General features: G+C 39.2%; 1 protein-coding gene across 3 annotated transcripts in view; it reads left to right on the top strand.

Moving 5' to 3' along the window:
* The window catches only part of STARD13 (StAR related lipid transfer domain containing 13), a 750,493-nt gene that overhangs the window by 7,126 nt on the left and 725,972 nt on the right, over nt 1–17,395 (top strand). Inside the window, exon 1 of one of the 3 annotated variants that reach the window (XM_069080652.1) lies at nt 15,589–15,731. The exons of the other annotated variants lie outside the window; for them this stretch is intronic. The gene's annotated coding sequence lies outside the window, so the exon portion shown is untranslated. Of the gene's footprint in view, nt 1–15,588; nt 15,732–17,395 lie in introns of those variants that run through there. 3 annotated transcript variants of the gene reach the window in all.

The following is a 17,395-nucleotide window of genomic DNA, read 5'->3' as shown; positions in this document are numbered from 1 at the left end:
CATTGTTTTAGTTATCACATGGCAATAGGCAGAAATAGTCTAAGGAAAAAAAGTGTCCTGGAAAGGGCTCATAGGAAAGTATATGTATATACATGTATACATTGCTGAGAAATTCTGAGTCATTCTACATTCAGTGGAGAACAAAGCAAAGAAGGCATTAGAAGCAGTTTCTCTAGTTTGAGGCTGCTGGGCAAGTGGCCAATCCCATCTCTTCTTGCTTCTGGGATGCTTTTGGGTCTGCTGCCATGCTGCTGGCATAAGGCTGCCACACCGAAAGCTCCTGACACTACTTGTAGAAGAAATCCAATTCTTGAAATGTTGAGAAAATCTGGACTGGGGGTCCAGGACTGAATTCATTCTGAATGTGTCTTTTCTTTTTGATTATTTGCATTCCTTTGCCTGAAATAATGTTGACGACTTTATAAGCATAGCTATTGTTGGCTTTCTATTTTTGAAAAGAAAAAAAAAGTTCTAAGACAGAACAAGCTTAATTGGCACAGAGAATGAAAATAGCCAGGAAAAGGGGGGTGGAAGGAGTAGATGAAGAGACAGGAAAATCTGCAACATTGTGTGGGAGAAAGAAAAAGAGAACATAGCACGTTAGTCTTCTTTTTTTTTTTTTTTTTGGCTTTTAAATTTCTCTTTGTTGTGTGGTCCAGGCAGCTTCATGGATTCCTGTATGAGAACTAAGGGAAAGGCAGGAATTAATATTTTACTGGCAAAAGCTAAAGCCTATCTGGGTGAGTGCTGATATCTGTTATCACCTGACAACCATGGAAGAAAGGAATTCTCTATTACAAACAGGCAGTTGGCTAGGATTGGAAGGGTTTCTGGATTCATACGTAGAAAACTTCTGTTTAAGAGGGAATTTCTGCCATAAGATATTCTGCATGCAAATTGGAATGTTATTAATATGCATACAAGTATGAATATATAAGGAACAGAAATAGGGAAGCTTCCACTGGACAAATCCCTCTGATCAGTAGCAGTCCAAAAAAGCTAATGACTTGAAATCCTCTGCATCCTCTCCTTCTTCAGACTCCTTTCTCCAGAGAAAGAACTCTCCTGGGGAAAGGTAGTACAATGTAATGTAGGATTTAAAAGGATTGAGATAGAATTCACAGGGTATCCAAATCCAAGAGCTTACTCAGGAAATGGGAAAGGACTTTCTAAAAAGGGATCCAAAGCTGGGAAAGTCAGCGTGAAGTAGACAGGGAGTTTTAGAAATGTGTGCCCAAATTACACAAAGACTCTGGAAAGACTGTTCTTGGGTAGCAGAGCGCTGGATTTGGAACTATGAAGATATGGGTTCACATCCCACCTCTGACACTTCCTAGCTGTGTAACCCTAGGCCTTGGACTGGATAAACTTGCATCTCCAGATGTACAATTCTATGATCTTGTAAGGAACTGGATGGGGCTGCCAAGTCCACTCAGTTCCTCTGCTGACAGGAGTTTTCCTGTTCTTTCCGATATTCCTCCCCCATATGTTCTTTTCTCAGATTTTCTCAGAATACTTTGGTGGTCTCTCTGCTTTACCTTATCCAGTTCCACCTTGTATCATACTTATCTTACACTTGCTGCATCCTTCCAATTAAACCGTAAACTCTTTGAAGGTGGGGACCAGGACATTTTTATCTTTGCATACCCAGCACCTAGCATACTTCACAGTGTGATCGACTAATGAATTTTAGATGAATTAAAAATATTCCAGCATGCTGAAAATGAATGAGCTTTATCTGCTGGTTTTTCAGAGGAGACAGAGCGCCTTGCAAAAAGCAAAGATATACATGGTATTTACTGACCAGAGAAGTGTGCAGGATTTTTTTCTTCAGAAATATAAATAATGGAAGGGGTGGGGGAGAGAAGGGATGGGCAAGCAGTGACATATTTATAAGTAACTTTAATCCTATTTCATGCCCACTACCTGCAATTCTGTTTTAAGCTAGAATATACTTTGTACTTGACCCCCAAGGCTTCCCTGGGAAGAATGATATGTCAGAAAACAACAAGGATGAGAAGAATTTCTCACATCAAGGCTGAGGGGTCCTATATCTTACGAAGTAACATAAAATGTGCCATCTAAGAAGGGCAGGACCTTAGAAGTGGAGAGAGCACTGTTTTGGAGCCTGCCAATTCTTCAGGCTCTTTGAAAACCGTTTTTACCTGAGAGTCTTGTCACGCTCAGTCCCCAGGGAGGGCACAACATGCCTTTACCATCCTATCGTCCTTTGCACTTTCCTTTGTCTCACAGGTTAGGTCTGGAATATCTCGGGACAAAGATGATTATAAGATGTCCAGAACAAAAATCAAATACAATGTGTGGGATCTTTAGAATAACCTGTAAACTTTCTTGGGTCAAGTTTCTGGGCATAAAATCATGGGATATTCCAAAGTGGATTTCTTCTATGAAGCCATTAGATATCAGAAAAGAGACTGGGTCTATGAGGTTCTGCATCTAAGCTAAATTTCACTTATAGTTTTTGAAGTAACTAGTAAAAAGAAGAAGAAGAAGAAGAAGAAGAAGAAGAAGAAGAAGAAGAAGAAGAAGAAGAAGAAGAAGAAGAAGAAGAAGAAGAAGAAGAAGAAGAAGAAGAAAAGAGAAAAGAAAAGAAAAGAAAAGAAAAGAAAAGAAAAGAAAAGAAAAGAAAAGAAAAGAAAAGAAAAGAAAAGAAAAAGAGAATTCTATAAGTCTATAAGGCAGGAACTGCCAGACAGTAACATAACATTTCCAAGATTTTTTTTGCATATATGCTTACCAAAATGAGTAAGGACTGGGATTCAAGAGGCCATGTTGGCATAGAAGGAGAACTAGATTTACAGCCAGAAGATATGTCAGAAAGAGGGATGAATTTGTAGTCAAGGAAGTTGGTTTTGAATCCTACCTCTGTTACTTACTCCCCCTGTGACCTTGAACAAGTCACCTAGCCTCTCTGAACCTCACTTTCTTCATTTGGAAAATGGGGATAATAAGAGCATCTACTACATAGGGTTGTGATGTGGATCAAAAGAAATAGTTATGCAAAAGTACTTTACAAACCTTGAAGTGCTATAGAAAAGTCACTATGTTAATCACTATAAGAAACTTCTGTCATGGTTTCAGAAATACGATGCAAAATAAAGGCAGAAACGAATGATCTTTTAGCTCTGGGGATACACAAAAGCAGGTCTTCCGGGCTAAAATAGCCATATGATGTCTGTCAGCAGTCATAATGGCTGGTATTGTTTACAAATGGAAAGAAAGTCCTAAAGGCTTATCTACCTTCAGAAAGGTAAGATTGACTGGTTAAAAGAATACATTTGCACCTTTTAAAAAAAATTTAACCTGTACCCCTAGGCTCTCTAATCTCATTAATGTAAAATCCACAGGCTTCCTCATTTCATTACTTTGCCAAGGATGGGTATCTATTAGATTGGTGTGCAATTCTCCCAGCACAGCCTGATAATAGCCACTCTCTCAGGATTTATAACAGTTTGATCCAATTGAATAAAATCAATGAAATTCCAACTTCATTTTATTACCACTGTATCTTCCTGTGGGATAGTAGGCTGTTTAAACACACAAAACAAAACAGAATTTTGAGTGTGTCTCAGAAGGTAAGTAATGAGGAAGACCTTCCCCATCAATCTGCTGAAATTTTGCCCCTGTCCATTGGAGAAGATGCCATCTGCAGGCTGAAGTTGCTGTTAAATGGGAAAGGAGATATAGCATCCCCTTCCCTGAGAGACTTTAAAAGAAAGATAGATTTTCTTCTTTGGATGCTGACATGTTCCCATTATAATGTTGAGAGACAAGGAAAGACTCAATAAACAGTCAAAGACGCTACTATTCACATGGTTCTGCATGCTCTGAGTCTTTTTAGTCTACTAGTTAGATTAAAATGGCTAAAGTAAGTCTAAGAAGCTTGAAAAACATCTTGCTGTCTTGAGTAGAAAAGAAAGCTCCTACTTAGATATCTTCTGGCTTTGCCTGGAGATATGATATTCAGGGGACATCCACTCAATTGGGGGAATTGTTGGCAGCCCGAGGGCCGAGGGATGTAAGGAAACTTAAAGTTCATCAGACTAATGTGCACATTTTAAAGATTGAGATGCATAACATGTTGGAAAAAAATATTAGGAACAATAATTCAGAAGGGGAAGCACCTGGTTAGGAAATGAATATACCTAAATAGGAAAATTTATTTGTAAAAATAGATCGCTAAATTACTTTGTAAGTGTAGAAGGACAGGCAAAAAAGGCAAGAAGGAGGCAGAGGAGGAGAGGCAGAGGGAAAAAGGATAAGGAGAAGAGGGAGGGGAGGGGAAAGCAAGAAGAGGAGAGGGAGAGGAAGGAGAGACAGAGAAAGAGGGGGAATGAGAAGAGGGAGAGAGGGAAGAAAGCAGAGAAAAAGGGAGAGGAGAGATCAACTCAGTGGGTTATAGTAGCACAGCAACAAGACCAAGGTCATTGGTTTGGCCCCAGGTAGGTCAGCTACTTTTGTTTTCTGCCATAGTCACAGTCTGTACCCCTGATCCCAGCTGGCTGTCCTCCAAAGGTTTGCCTGCGGTTGCAAGGGGATCTTATGCAATGAATCAGCACGAATTCATTTCTGTTTGGGTATGGGGGGGAGGGGAACAGCTCAAAGTTCATTCTGTAATGGTGGTGGGTCAGTACTATCTCCACAATCTGAATGGTGCAAGGACTTCCAGGGAAGGAGCTTTCCCAGGTTTTCTTGCCATTGGCTGAAACTTTTCTAGAGAGCTCTTTTAGAACCCCATGCATTTATCACTTGTGTGTTCACTGTAGAGAACAAGGAGAGAAAGAGAAGCAGATAAATCATACTTTGAAGAAAAAAAATAACCAGTCCCAAATTTTCAGTACGGAAAGTACAGACTCTTTAGGGAAGTTAAGGCTTGAAGCATCTGGTCAGAGGAATGTAAGGACCTTGAAGGCAGGGTCTGATTCTTTTGTTTTGGGGGGGGAGGGGTTGGTCTTGTTTAATTAAACTGATCATCAAAATAGTTTACCTGGAAAAGAGGACTGTGAAAACATCAAAAACATATAATGTATGCTTGGATTGGAAGGATTTCAATTGGTTCAAGTATAAACAAGAAAATGAAAACTGGCATACAGTACTGCAGACCTTAGAATCAGTCCCTGGAAGGTTAAGATTTTGACCATCCCCAGTGAAGTGTCTGATGTTGTTCTAAATTTTCCTTTTTTCCTTGATTTCAAACTGTTTGGTAAATGACCTTTATGTTTCCACACATATGTTCCCAATCAGCACTCCCACTTGATGGGGAGAAGAAAGAACAGGATTTTCAAAATTACCATATGAATTATACCAACCAAGTTAAAAGTTTACATGTTTTCATTTATTTCTTGCATCTAGGAGTCACTAGCTGCTAAATCCAATGAGCTATAGTCCCAAATAGTATTTGCCTTGCTTCTCAAGAAACACTCTTTCTTGAGATAAAGGAAGAGAAATGATGACCAGCCTGACAGTCTAAAGTTTCTCCATGGCAGCTATTACCTCCCTATGATTCTGATGCCATCAATTGGGTCTGGACCTTTCCAAGGTAGAGTCAAGTGAGTCTATGTGTGAAAAAGAGCATGGGAAAGTCTTCCCAATTCAGTTACAGCAATGAAGATGGTACTCCAGCAGAGATCACTCAGAATTCTTAAATTGTTGTATGTGGGAAAAAGAGAAAGAATGTATTTACTGTAAAAACATCCCCTGTGTATCTGTGACTGAGAGACTAAGGACAGTTAATGCTTACTACTTTTTGTGCTACAAGAGCCTTACAAGAGGTTTAAGCACCTTGTCTGACATCTTCTGGTTATATAGATTTCAAACAATCTGTCACTGAATTCATATCTCAGATTGGAAGACAAGAATAAAAAAAAAAGAAAGGAATGAAAAAGTAAAAAAAGAAGAAAGAAATGGGGTGGGCAGAGAGTGTGAAAAAGGCCTTGGCAGAAAACACTGGACCAAAGTATATATCTAATCTGTGAAGTGGTGGGGTGTAGGGAAGAGAGACCAAAACTCAACAAGGTCCTGTTGAAGTGAATTTTGAATTGTCTAAAAAGACATGGGAACAGAAGTGGGTGTGCCTGAGAAGAGAGTGGAAAAGAGGATTTGGAAACTGGCTTCCAAAATAGCTGATAGGTAAGTTGAAATGACTACAAAGAGGTGTTGGGAAAGAGGAAGAAAGAAAGGAAGGAAGGAAGGAAGGAAGGAAGGAAGGAAGGAAGGAAGGAAGGAAAGAAGGAAGGAAGGAAGGAAGGAAGGAAGGAAGGAAGGAAGGAAGGAAGGGAGAGAGAGAGAGAGAGAGAGAGAAAGAAAGAAAGAAAGAAAGAAAGAAAGAAAGAAAGAAAGAAAGAAAGGAAGGAAGGAAGGAAGGAAGAAAGGAAGAAAGAAAGAAAAGAAAGAGAAAGAAATAAAGCCTAATATCCCTATGTCATAGTCTATAAAGTTGTTCTATAAGTAAATATTTATTTGTTCTATTAGTGCACAAAACTCTTGAACAGACTGAAAAAGATGATGAATTGGGCCTGGAATTGAAAAGGAGAAAGAGATCAGCTTACATTTGGACAATTGTGCAGTATTATTAATGACTTCAAACATTTCCTAAAGCGGAAACCTAGTTTTTTAACACCAAGATTTTTTTTTTCTGATAATGTTCTCTGTCTTCAAAATTTGGAATATAATCAGTCAGTCAGTCAGTCAATAAACTATTATTAAGTTCCTACAATGTGCCAGGTACTGTTCTAAGCAGTGGGAATGGACACAAGAAAGACAAAAGACAGTCCCTGCCCTCAAGGAGCCCACAGTCTAAAGAGAGAGATAACTTTGTGCAAAAAAGCTATGTACAAGGTTGTTTGGAGGTAATAAACAGAAGGCATGCATTAGTGTTAAGGGAAAAATCTCAAAAGAATCTCAATTTCAGGCTACTCAAAAGTTAATGAACAGACATACTGGGCATGAGTAGTCTGCTGCACATTAGCAAGAAAGAATTGCTCCTCTCCCCCAAATAAACAAAAAAGATAGATGAATACACAAGATCTATGAGTGGTAGAGTAGATGGAACAGTTACATAGCTAGACTGAAGTTTAAACTATGTCTATCCTTTAGGCTGCATCATGTTAAAAAAAAAAAAAAAGATTTAGAGAAAGGCCCCTGTAGCACCTTCGGTTATAGCCCTTGGAGAGACTTTAGAAGAGGCATAGACAGAATGAGAAGCCAATCCATGTTAGCACTGGAAGGACTACCCAGACAGATGAGATCACCTGAGCCAAAATGGTATCAGTGAAAGCACCATGTCATTACTCCCCTTTTAATGGATGAAGTATTGGAGGCACAGAGAATCACCAGACTCAAACCTCAAAAAAGAATTCTGTTCCCTAATTTTTAGTGTTCAATCCCTTGACTCTATTTGAGTGATTCATTTTGGGGCATTATGTGTTCATGCACACATAAGCAAAGAGGAGCCAGATTGCCCATATAGTATTTTCTATCTTTAGAGAAATAGTTTTTTCCTGTATCATCACTCTGGAGGAATGCATAAATTTGCAAATTGGCTCTTCTGTGTCTGGTAGTCCCAGGGTTTTCATCAGAAAGATTAAACTTTTTAGAAACAATTAGATCTCTCGACGAAGCCAATAAGTCAAGTTCTCCTAAGAGGAATGCCATTTAATAGGGAGAGATATTCATTGAATGTGTCAGCAAAATATCTGTGTTTTGATTCTTGGGCTTCTTAAACCATTTACTTTAGACCCTTCTCACCTGTTTGTGCTAAGTATGGCTTTTGCTGCTGTCAGAAGCACCACACTATTTGATGATCTGCTCAGATAGCCAAAAGCTGGGTGCTGGGCAGCACAGTGGATAGAGGGCTGGACTTGGTGTCAGGAAGACCTAAGCTCAAAACTGGCTTCAGGCACTTACTAGCTATTGTGTGACCCTGGACAAGTCACTTAACCTTGTTCTTCCTCAGTTTCCTCATCTGTAAAATGGGGATAATATTAGCATCTAATTCCAAGAATTTTTGTGAAAATTTAGTGAAATAAAGTTTGCAAAGTGCTTGCAAACACTAAAGTGCTATATAAAAGCTAGCCACTCTGGACCAGGATTTCAGGGAAGATTCACAGTCTCTAGGGCACCCAGGGCTATCCTATGCTGGCAGGTCATATCAGATTGGCAGGCTCAGAGATTTGTGGCTGCTCTTTGAGATTATAAGTACAAATCGATTCCTTCTGTTCATGACCTTAGATAAATGAGGGAGTTTTAGAGCTCATTTAAAGGGGTTATCTTTTTTTCATTGGTATCTTTTGTTCTAAAACCCTGCAGATTCTTTGAGAGCAGGGACTGTTTTTTGCCTTTGTTTGTATCCCTAATACTTAGCATAGTACCCGATACAGAGTGGGTACTTAATAAATGCCAGTTGACTGAATGGCATGTATTTCCTAATATATCACTCCCACCTCCCACTCCAAGAGAGTTATCCCTTATAACAAAAAAGAAGGAAAAAAATAATTCAGCAGAACTAACCAACAAAGTCAGTCAACAAAGTCTAACAGGTACAATGTTCCACACTCACATTTCTCCATCTCTACAAAGGAGTAAGAGAGATACAATCTCATTTTTTTCCCTTTGGGGTCAGGCTTTGTCTTTATAATTTTACAGCATTTTTTGAAATGTTTTGTTCTCATTTACATTAGTATAGTCATTATGTACAGCATTTTCTTGATTCTGCCTGCTTCACTTTGCATCAGTTTATATTATTCTTCTCATATTTCGCTTCATTCGCTACCGTGTTTCCCCGATAATAAGACCTATCCCGAAAATAAGCCCCCCCTTACTGTGTAAGATTCCTCTAAAATAAGCCCTCCCCCGAAAATAAGCCCTATTGAGATTGCTACTGTAGTGATGGTGATCCCCTGCGCTACACACATTAGGGTACCCTCTGTATGCACCGTCCCCCCCCCGCCCCGTGAAACGCACGCCGCGCTCTGAGCTGCATCCAATCAGAGCTGCAGCAGTGAGCGCGTCATCCTGTTCTTCCCCAGTGATTTGCTTATTGAATAAAGGTACATTTTTTGTTCACATTTACCTGTTTATTAAAATTGCTGTCAATGTTCATTAAAATAAGCCCTCCCCTGAAAATAAGCCCTCTGGTGTTTTTCTGTCCAAAAAATATAATAAGACAGTGTCTTATTATCGGGGAAACACAGTATATCTTGCGGCACAGTAATATTTTTTTACATCCATGTACCACAACTTGTTTAGGGTCACTATAATTATTTTTGCATATATGGGGCCATTTTTTTATCAACTAATTCCTTATGCTTATCAATACTTGAACCAGATTAAAGAGTATGGACACATTAGACACTTTATTAGCGCCATTACAAATTAGTTTCCACAACAGTTGGACCTAATGTACAGTGCCACCAATCATGTATCAATGTCCCTATCTTTCTGCAGCCTCTCTAGCATTCACTAGCCTCATTTTTCCCCCCTCTGGAAGGCTTCTGATATACTTGAGAAAACTTCAGGAACACGTTCAAGAAATAGAACACTGAACAGTCAAGTTTTGATGGAGACACTTAGTGGAAGAAGAGCCCAAGTGGGGTGCTATTTAACAATGTGGAAGAGTGGATCAGTGCTGGGCCTGGAGTAAGGAAGACCTGACTCTGACACTTAGTACCTGAGTGACTCTGGACAAGTCATTTACTTTCCCAAGTCCCATTTTTCTCATATGTAAAACAGAAATTAAAATAGCTCTATATTCTACTAAGCACTTTATAAATGTTATCACATTTTATTCTTACAACAACTCTGAGAAGTAGATGCTATTATTTTCTTCATTTTTATAGTCAGGGAAAATGGGGCAGATGGTTATTAAGTGATTTGCCCAGAGTCTTATCGCTAATATCTGAGACTGAATTTAAACTCAGGTCTTCCTGACTCCAGGCCAAGTGTTCCATCCACTGAACCACCTATGTGAGGAAACTTAAGCTGAGGAAAATCTTACCTCACATCAAACAGGTAGTGTCAGACTCCAGAGGCAGTGGTCTTTCCACTGTATTACAGAGTTTGGTAAGAAGGAAGATGAAGTCTCTGAAAACAGGGACAAGAGACCCTAGAAACAAGTTCCAGTTTTGCTTAGGACTGGCTCTTTGTAGGCTTATGAGGTGATCACTGGCAAAGGTCACTGGAGGCCTCTGTCAAGATCAGCCCTTGACTTTAAAAGGCTACATATTTTAGATGGAAACAGATCTTAGATAACTCTAGAAATCCTTATTGCATTTCTTAATGTCACTGTAGTTTATAGCAAACAAATACCTTCTTAAGGAGAAACAGGCCCTCAGAGATTTCTGCTGCAGAATGGAGGTGTGTCCACCTACTTACAGAAAATTTGATTCATGAGACAGTGTGCTTAGGAAAGACACCATGAGTAATGGGAACTTCCGGAGGCCTGCACAATCTTTTGTTGTTCTTATATAGGTACTTGAATATTTGTGTTTGTGGATGGCTAAGTTTATAATTAAACTTATATTAGTGGTTGATTACTTGTTGGGTGAAAAAAAGTTTACCACAAGATTCTTTTAGGCAAACTCCCCTAGTGAATTTTTAATAATTATAAAATTTTAATTTATGCATAACTTCTCAAGAACAGGGCTACTGTACAAATCAGAGTATTTTTCTATTAACTGAACCAACTTAAAAACCTTTTAATACAAACATTTCTAAAGCAAGATCAAAGGGATTTTCTTGTAAGGTTGCCTGTCTAGGTGAAAGAACAACTGTGACAGAATTAAGTCGCTGATCAAAATTGTGTGTGTGTGTACACACACACACACACTTAAGCAAAAGTTAAGGAAGTCCTTACAACTGTAATTTCCTCTGAACAAAAACAACAAGCAATTGTATTGGCAATGAAGATTCACATCATTCATTGCTCTTCTCATTTCTTTTTATTGCAAAATTTCCCCCAAACATCCTAAAATTATGTGGCTAGTAGAGGTTTCACTTAGTGGAAATCTAATTTTTTAAGCTGTCTGGATGTCTCCTGTCAGTTCAGAAACCAGCTACAGAGGTTGGGTTTTTCCCCCTGAGGTTCTGGTAGTGATTTATGCTGTGACCACTACTGTTATCAAGAAAGGTGTTCAGGGCTAAATGTAGGACCCTGCCCCTCTTTCTTTTTTTTTTACTAGGCAATTGGGGTTAAGGGGCTTGCCCAGGGTCACATAGCTATTAAGTGTCAAGTGTCTGAAGCCAAATTTGAACTCAAGTCCTCCTGACCTCAGGGGCAGTGCTTTAATTACTGTACCACCTAGCTGCCCCTGTCTCTTTCTTGCATCAGTGAAAACAGAGTAACATTTTATTGGTGGCCCATTTTATACAGGTCCTTCCTTGGCTGTACCCACATTAGTTGACCAAGGACACTCCATCAACTGGGTTAATATCAAACATAAAGGAGACTCAGAAAGCCCAGATTGGAAAAGAAACCTATCAGGGGCATTAGATGCATTACACTATATAAACTGCAAAGTCATCATGCATATAAGCATGATAAAAAATAAATATAAACTATACCAATAGGAAAACTGAAACCTCATGATGAAAATCTAATTATTTTTCCCTTGGCTCAACTCATTAGTGACATTGTGAAGCCAAGATATTTTGTATTTCTCTCCATCATTTCTTTTTTGATCTTTCAAAAGTTCTCTGGATAAGTGTTTTTTTCATGGTTTATTTTGAATTAAGCCTCTATGTTGTATAGGGGGCAAGGCTAGGTATTTTAGGATTCCAAGTTTGCTGTTATTCCCTTTGTTTTCTGAATTTAGCATTATATCTTGAACTCCAAAATCTTCAGTGGTTCCTTATTATATTATTATATAATGTATTATGGATAATATAGATTATATTATAATATATAACATATACCATATGCAATGTTATATAATATATAATATATAACACATTATCTTATAATCTATATATCATATTGTATAATTATATCATGATTATTATTTTATTATTATAATCTCAAGCCTGGAATTTAAAGCCCTCTACCATACCATACCAGTTTGGAACTATGTTCAAAGGGCTATAAAACTGTGCATAGCCTTTGACCTAGTATTATGTCTGTGTCCCAAAGAAATTAAAAAAAGAAAAGGAATCACATATACATAAATATTTATAGCAGCTCTTTGTGGTGACAAAGAACTGGAAATTGAAGGATGCCCATCAGTTGGGGAATGACTGCACATATTGTGATATATGATCATGATGGAATATTATTGTGCTATAAGAAATATTGAACAGGATAGTTTCAGAAAAATCTGGAAAGACTTATGTGAATTGATGCAAAGTAAAGTGAGCAGAACCAGGAAAACATTGTATACAATTTTGTAATATGTTCAACTGTAAATGACTTAGCTATTTTGAGCAATACATTGATCCAAAGCAATTCATATAATGAAAAATGCTATTCATATCCAGAAAAAGAACTGATGGAGTCTGAGTACAAATTGAAGTATACTTTTTAACTTCATTTTTCTTGGCATTTTTTGTCTGTTTTCTTTTTTTACTATTGTTAATTTATTTACTTTAGTCTTCAACATTCATTTCCACAAGATTTTGAGTTCCAGATTTTCTCCCCATCTCTCCCCTTCCCCCACCACAAGATGGCATGCATTCTGATTCCCCCTTCCCCCAATCTGCCCTCCCCTCTATCACCCCCTTACTTTCTTGTAGGGCAAGATAGATTTCTATACCCCATTGCCTGTACATCTTATTTCCCAGTTGCATGTAAAAACAGTGTGTTTCCTTTTGCAACAAGGCTAATATGTAAATATGTTTTGCATGATTTCACAAGTATAATCTATATCAAACTGCTTGCCTTCTTAAGGAGAGGGAAGAGGAGAGAGAACAGAAGAGAATTTGGAACTCAAAACTTTAAAAATGTTTTTTAAAAAAGTTTTACATGTAATTGAGGAAAATAAAATAAAATGAGTAAAAAATATCAATCCCTAAAATCCTTTAAAGCACAGTTTAGATGCTATGTCCTGTAAAAGGCCTTTCTGGATCTGTCCTCCTCTCTAAAAAGTACTTTGTATATACTTCGTTTTTACTTATCATTATCCACGTTGTATTCCCCACCCCCACCTTTATGCCCACCAAGCTCCTTGAGGGCAGGTTCTATTCCATTTTTGTCTTATCATCTAGTAAAGTGTTTTGTACACAGTAGATGTTTAATAAGTGTTTAACTTGAATTGAGCTCTATTTGACACAATATATTTCCTACCATGAGTATTTTAAATGAGATGAAATTATCAACATTACTGATCCTATAGATCTTGAATAAAACATTTTCCCATTTTCCAGAACAAAGTTCTCAGATCTTTTCTTCCTTCAAATATCATGACCACATATGTGCTACATAAAATTTCCCCAAAGGAAAATAGAGTACCTCAAAGAGGACCATGTGATAGTTATTGGGAAACTTCACCTTTGGGTACCTAACAACAGAGTCTGTAGACAGAAGAGAAAATGAAGAATAGTGGCCCCAAAGGAGGGAGGGAACTTCCTCCGTTCACAGGTCCCATAGCTCATTGTTGCCACCTCCCAAGGGCTCTGAAGAAGTCTATCCTCTAGGTTCCACACTCCTCTGCAGACTGCTCTGTAAATCCTGTGGGCGTGCTAATCTAAGAAATGCAGTTCTAAAGGTGATTTCAGGCCTATTTGAATCATAGAATTCTAGTCCTACAAAGGAAACTTTTTTAGAAAAAGAGTTTTTAGAAAAGAACAAGTCCTAGTTCCTCATTTTAAGTTGGAGAAAGGAGCCCTAGGGTCAGTGGGATCTATTAGGGTGAAGAGGCTTCAGGGATGGAGGGAGAGATCTTCTAAGGAGAAGACCCCTGGAGAATGGTGAAGAAAGAAGTCTAGAGAGTTAGGAGCAGAGCCTGGAGAGGAATAAAGGAAAAACCTCCCTTGGTTTTTGTTTTACACAGGTGATTAACTGTGTAGACAACCACCAGTCCCATGGGTTCAGAGAGACTTGAGGAGGACTAGGCAGCATCAGTCTGTCTTTGGGCTCAGATCAGTCTTAACTACAACCTTGAATTTGGAAGGCAGTTGCCATTCCACTGACTTTGTTTTCCCCACCTGCATTTCTTCTCTTTTCTGTAGCATGCTGTAACACGTAAATAAAGGCATGATGAGAAAGAACCCAAATGAGCAAGTGTTTGCTCAGTCTGTCAGAAAGTTCTCCTGTCGTTGTGGCTCAGTTCGCATCCCTTCCCTTACCGTAGCTTCTGGCTAGCTTGGCAGAAACCTTAAACTCAAAATTCTCTGTCTGTCACCAGCTTGATTTTGCAATTGAGACATGGGGCAAATGTGAATGTTGCCAATGGGCCTAGTGAGGCAAAGGGAACGTTTCCAAATAACATAGTAAATTCCTGGGGGGGATGGGGAAGGGAGGGAGGGAAGGGGGAGAGGAGAGGAGAAGGAAAGGGGAGGAGGCACAGTTCAAGAATTTTGGCTATGCCACTTTGGTAGTAACCTTTACCATGCATACACAGCTACAGACTCTAATCCAATGAAATACCCTTGTAATATTTCTGAGAAAGAAATTTCATAAGTGGACTTGTTCAGTTTCAGTCATGTCTGACTCTTCATGACCCCATTTGGGGTTTTCTAGGCAAAGATCCTAGAGTGGTTTGTCATTCCTTCTCCAGCTTATTTTACAGAGGCAAACAGGGTTAAGTGGCTTGCCCAAGGTCACACAACTAGGAAGTATCTGAGGTCAGATTTGAACTCAGGAATATGAATCCTCCTGTATACACTGGCCACCTAGCTTCCCAAAGTGAGCTATTAGTGCTTAACCATAGGAGTCATGTAAGCCAGAATCACTTAAGAGGTTTTCTACATAGCTCCTCCCTAAGAAGACCCTCTGTCCTGCTTTCCCCATACCATAGACCATATAAACAAAGGTTCAAAGACAGAAAGGATCTTAGAGGTTATCTAATCCAACTCCTTTGTTTTACAAATGAGTAAACTAAGGTCCATAGTGGGTCATAGGGTCATAGATCCAGAGCTGGAAAGATCTTCAGAGGTCAACAAGTCTTACACCCTCATTTATGGATTTAACAGGGGAGCCTATGGAGCTTAAGCATCTTGCCCTCAGTCTCAAGGGAAGTTAAGCATCAGAGGTGAGATTTGAACCCAGCTCCTCTGACTTCCCGCTGTGCTACTCTGCCTCTCTTAATCATCTCAACAGGTAGGGCTCTACTTTTGAATCCCTGTCAATGGTCACACTGGTTTATCAGGAAGCCAATTAACAGCAAACAGATTTTCACTTTCTAAAATGAATGAAGGACAGACAGTCCCATCTTGCCAAAAGCAGAAAAACTGTTGATTGGCTAGAGGCTTTTTTTTCTTCCCCATGAGATTCTGGGGACCTCCACAATGAGGTGCTTTGTCTGGCTCACGCCAAGGTTAATTTGGCACCTCAGTCACAAAGAACATATGCTTCCTGTGACAGATTTCCAGGGAGGCAGCTTCCCACATGTGCTCCCCTAGTCTCCTCATTGGTGTTCAGAAAGGAGAGGGTGGGTCCTTCAAGGGAGCTTGTGTGTGTGTGTATGACAGATGAGATTTTTTTTAATGTAAGAAAACAAAACCTGGACATTCAAAGCCCTGTTTTAAAAGGCAGAGACTTCTTTGGACCTGAAATTTATAAGGTAAGTAAGCAGCACTCTGGCACATAGCTTGAACTTTGAAACGGTAGGTGGGTATGATCCGAGCGCATTCTCTGAAAGTCTTGGTTGTTTAGTGGCTAACTTTAACAAGCAGCAGGGTCTGCTACTGCCTTTATTATAATAGCTCCCTCCCAAACTACTGCACATCCATCTCTGATAGAAAGACTCACTTCTTCTAAACAACTTTCCACAATGAAATAGTCATGGAGATCTGTGGTCATTTTAAACTCGGGTAGAAACGATTTGGAAAGGCTAAGTTTTCTTTCTTATCTCAGGGTAATAAATATATTGAAACAGGTTCAAATTAGCTCTGCCATTTGGAAAATGGGTCTGCACAGAGGGGACAAACCTTGCCAACTTGGGCACTCCCAGGAGAGCTGCCCCATCAGATGCCAGTTGGGTCCGTGAGTCTTTATTCTAATTGTCATTTGGTGCTAGCTTGTGGAAGGTAATGGGGATTAACTGAGCCCTGCTATACAATGGTTGTAGTGGCCCTGCTCTAGAAGAAATGACAAATCTGTGGGTATCAGGTGTTGCTGTGCAGGATAGTTTTTTAACATGATTGGGGCAAATTGGATTGAGAGATTGGAAGTCATTACAATACAGCCTGAAAGCCAGAGACTTGTCACAATCAAAATCATGCCGGATGTATTCACGAGGGTGTGGGACAACTAATCATCTGAGGCTATTCAGGAAATCTAATACTTTTTTTCAAAAAGGCATAATGCCCTCCTAATATTTTTTTTCTTTTAGTTCCCTCTGATTCTTTATTGCTCAGGTAGGAAGGTTAGTCGTGGTCGGTAACTTGAACAGTCTGCCTCTGAAAGGAGAAAAGTGTTGGGGCAAATTTTTTTTTCTGGTGTAAGAAAAGATAAGATAGCAAAGAAAAGATACTTTGGTAGTTTAGAAAATAAAAGGCATAGCAAGGAATATACTTTATTTTTTCTCTTTTCTCAGCTGAACCTATCTCCATTGCACAGCTATTTATGTCACCTCTTGAGATATCCAAATTATTATTTATAACTTCTTTTCCTGTGAACTCCAAACAATCCAAAACCATATTGACCTCCTATACCAAAATATTCACCTTCCTGCTCAAAGTTATTTTCCTACCTTTGATAAGTCACATATTTATTCAGTCTTTGAGCCCTCAAAGTACTTTATGCACATTGTGAGGACCACGGCTATCTCCAATTTATTAGTTTGGGAAGGTAAGGCACAGGCAGGAAGGCAGAAAAGCAGGAAGAACCTTGTCCAAGGTCACCCAGAGAAATAGTGGTCAAACAAGACTAGAATCAATTCTCCAGACTTCTTACCAAAGATTCCATCCTAGGAACCAGGCTGCCTCTCCTGTTCTAGCCAGAATTATTTCTCGAATCTGCTCTGGAAATTACGCTGCTGCTCTCCTGAGCTACATTACGACAAATCGTCTAAGTGAGGTATTCATTCACTCTGAGGATTGGAATGTGGAAGGACCCTTTGCCCTGACCAGCTCTTGAGCAACCCAGTCTCTGTGAGCCTGCAGGAAACAAAACTCTCTCCACCAAACACCCAGCAGTAAAGAAGGTTGGGTCCCTAGAACTGATAATGTCCACGTCCATATTTATCTCTCCTCCTGCTAATCTCCACACAGTTTTGGAGTGAAG

This window comes from Petaurus breviceps, unplaced genomic scaffold, assembly GCF_028583685.1.
Source record: "Petaurus breviceps papuanus isolate PSGF00001 unplaced genomic scaffold, PetGlider_PUasm1.0 91133, whole genome shotgun sequence".
Taxonomy (NCBI): Eukaryota; Metazoa; Chordata; class Mammalia; order Diprotodontia; family Petauridae; genus Petaurus; species Petaurus breviceps.
Note: the sequence above shows the minus strand (reverse complement) of the source record. Positions and strands in the feature narration are given on the sequence as shown.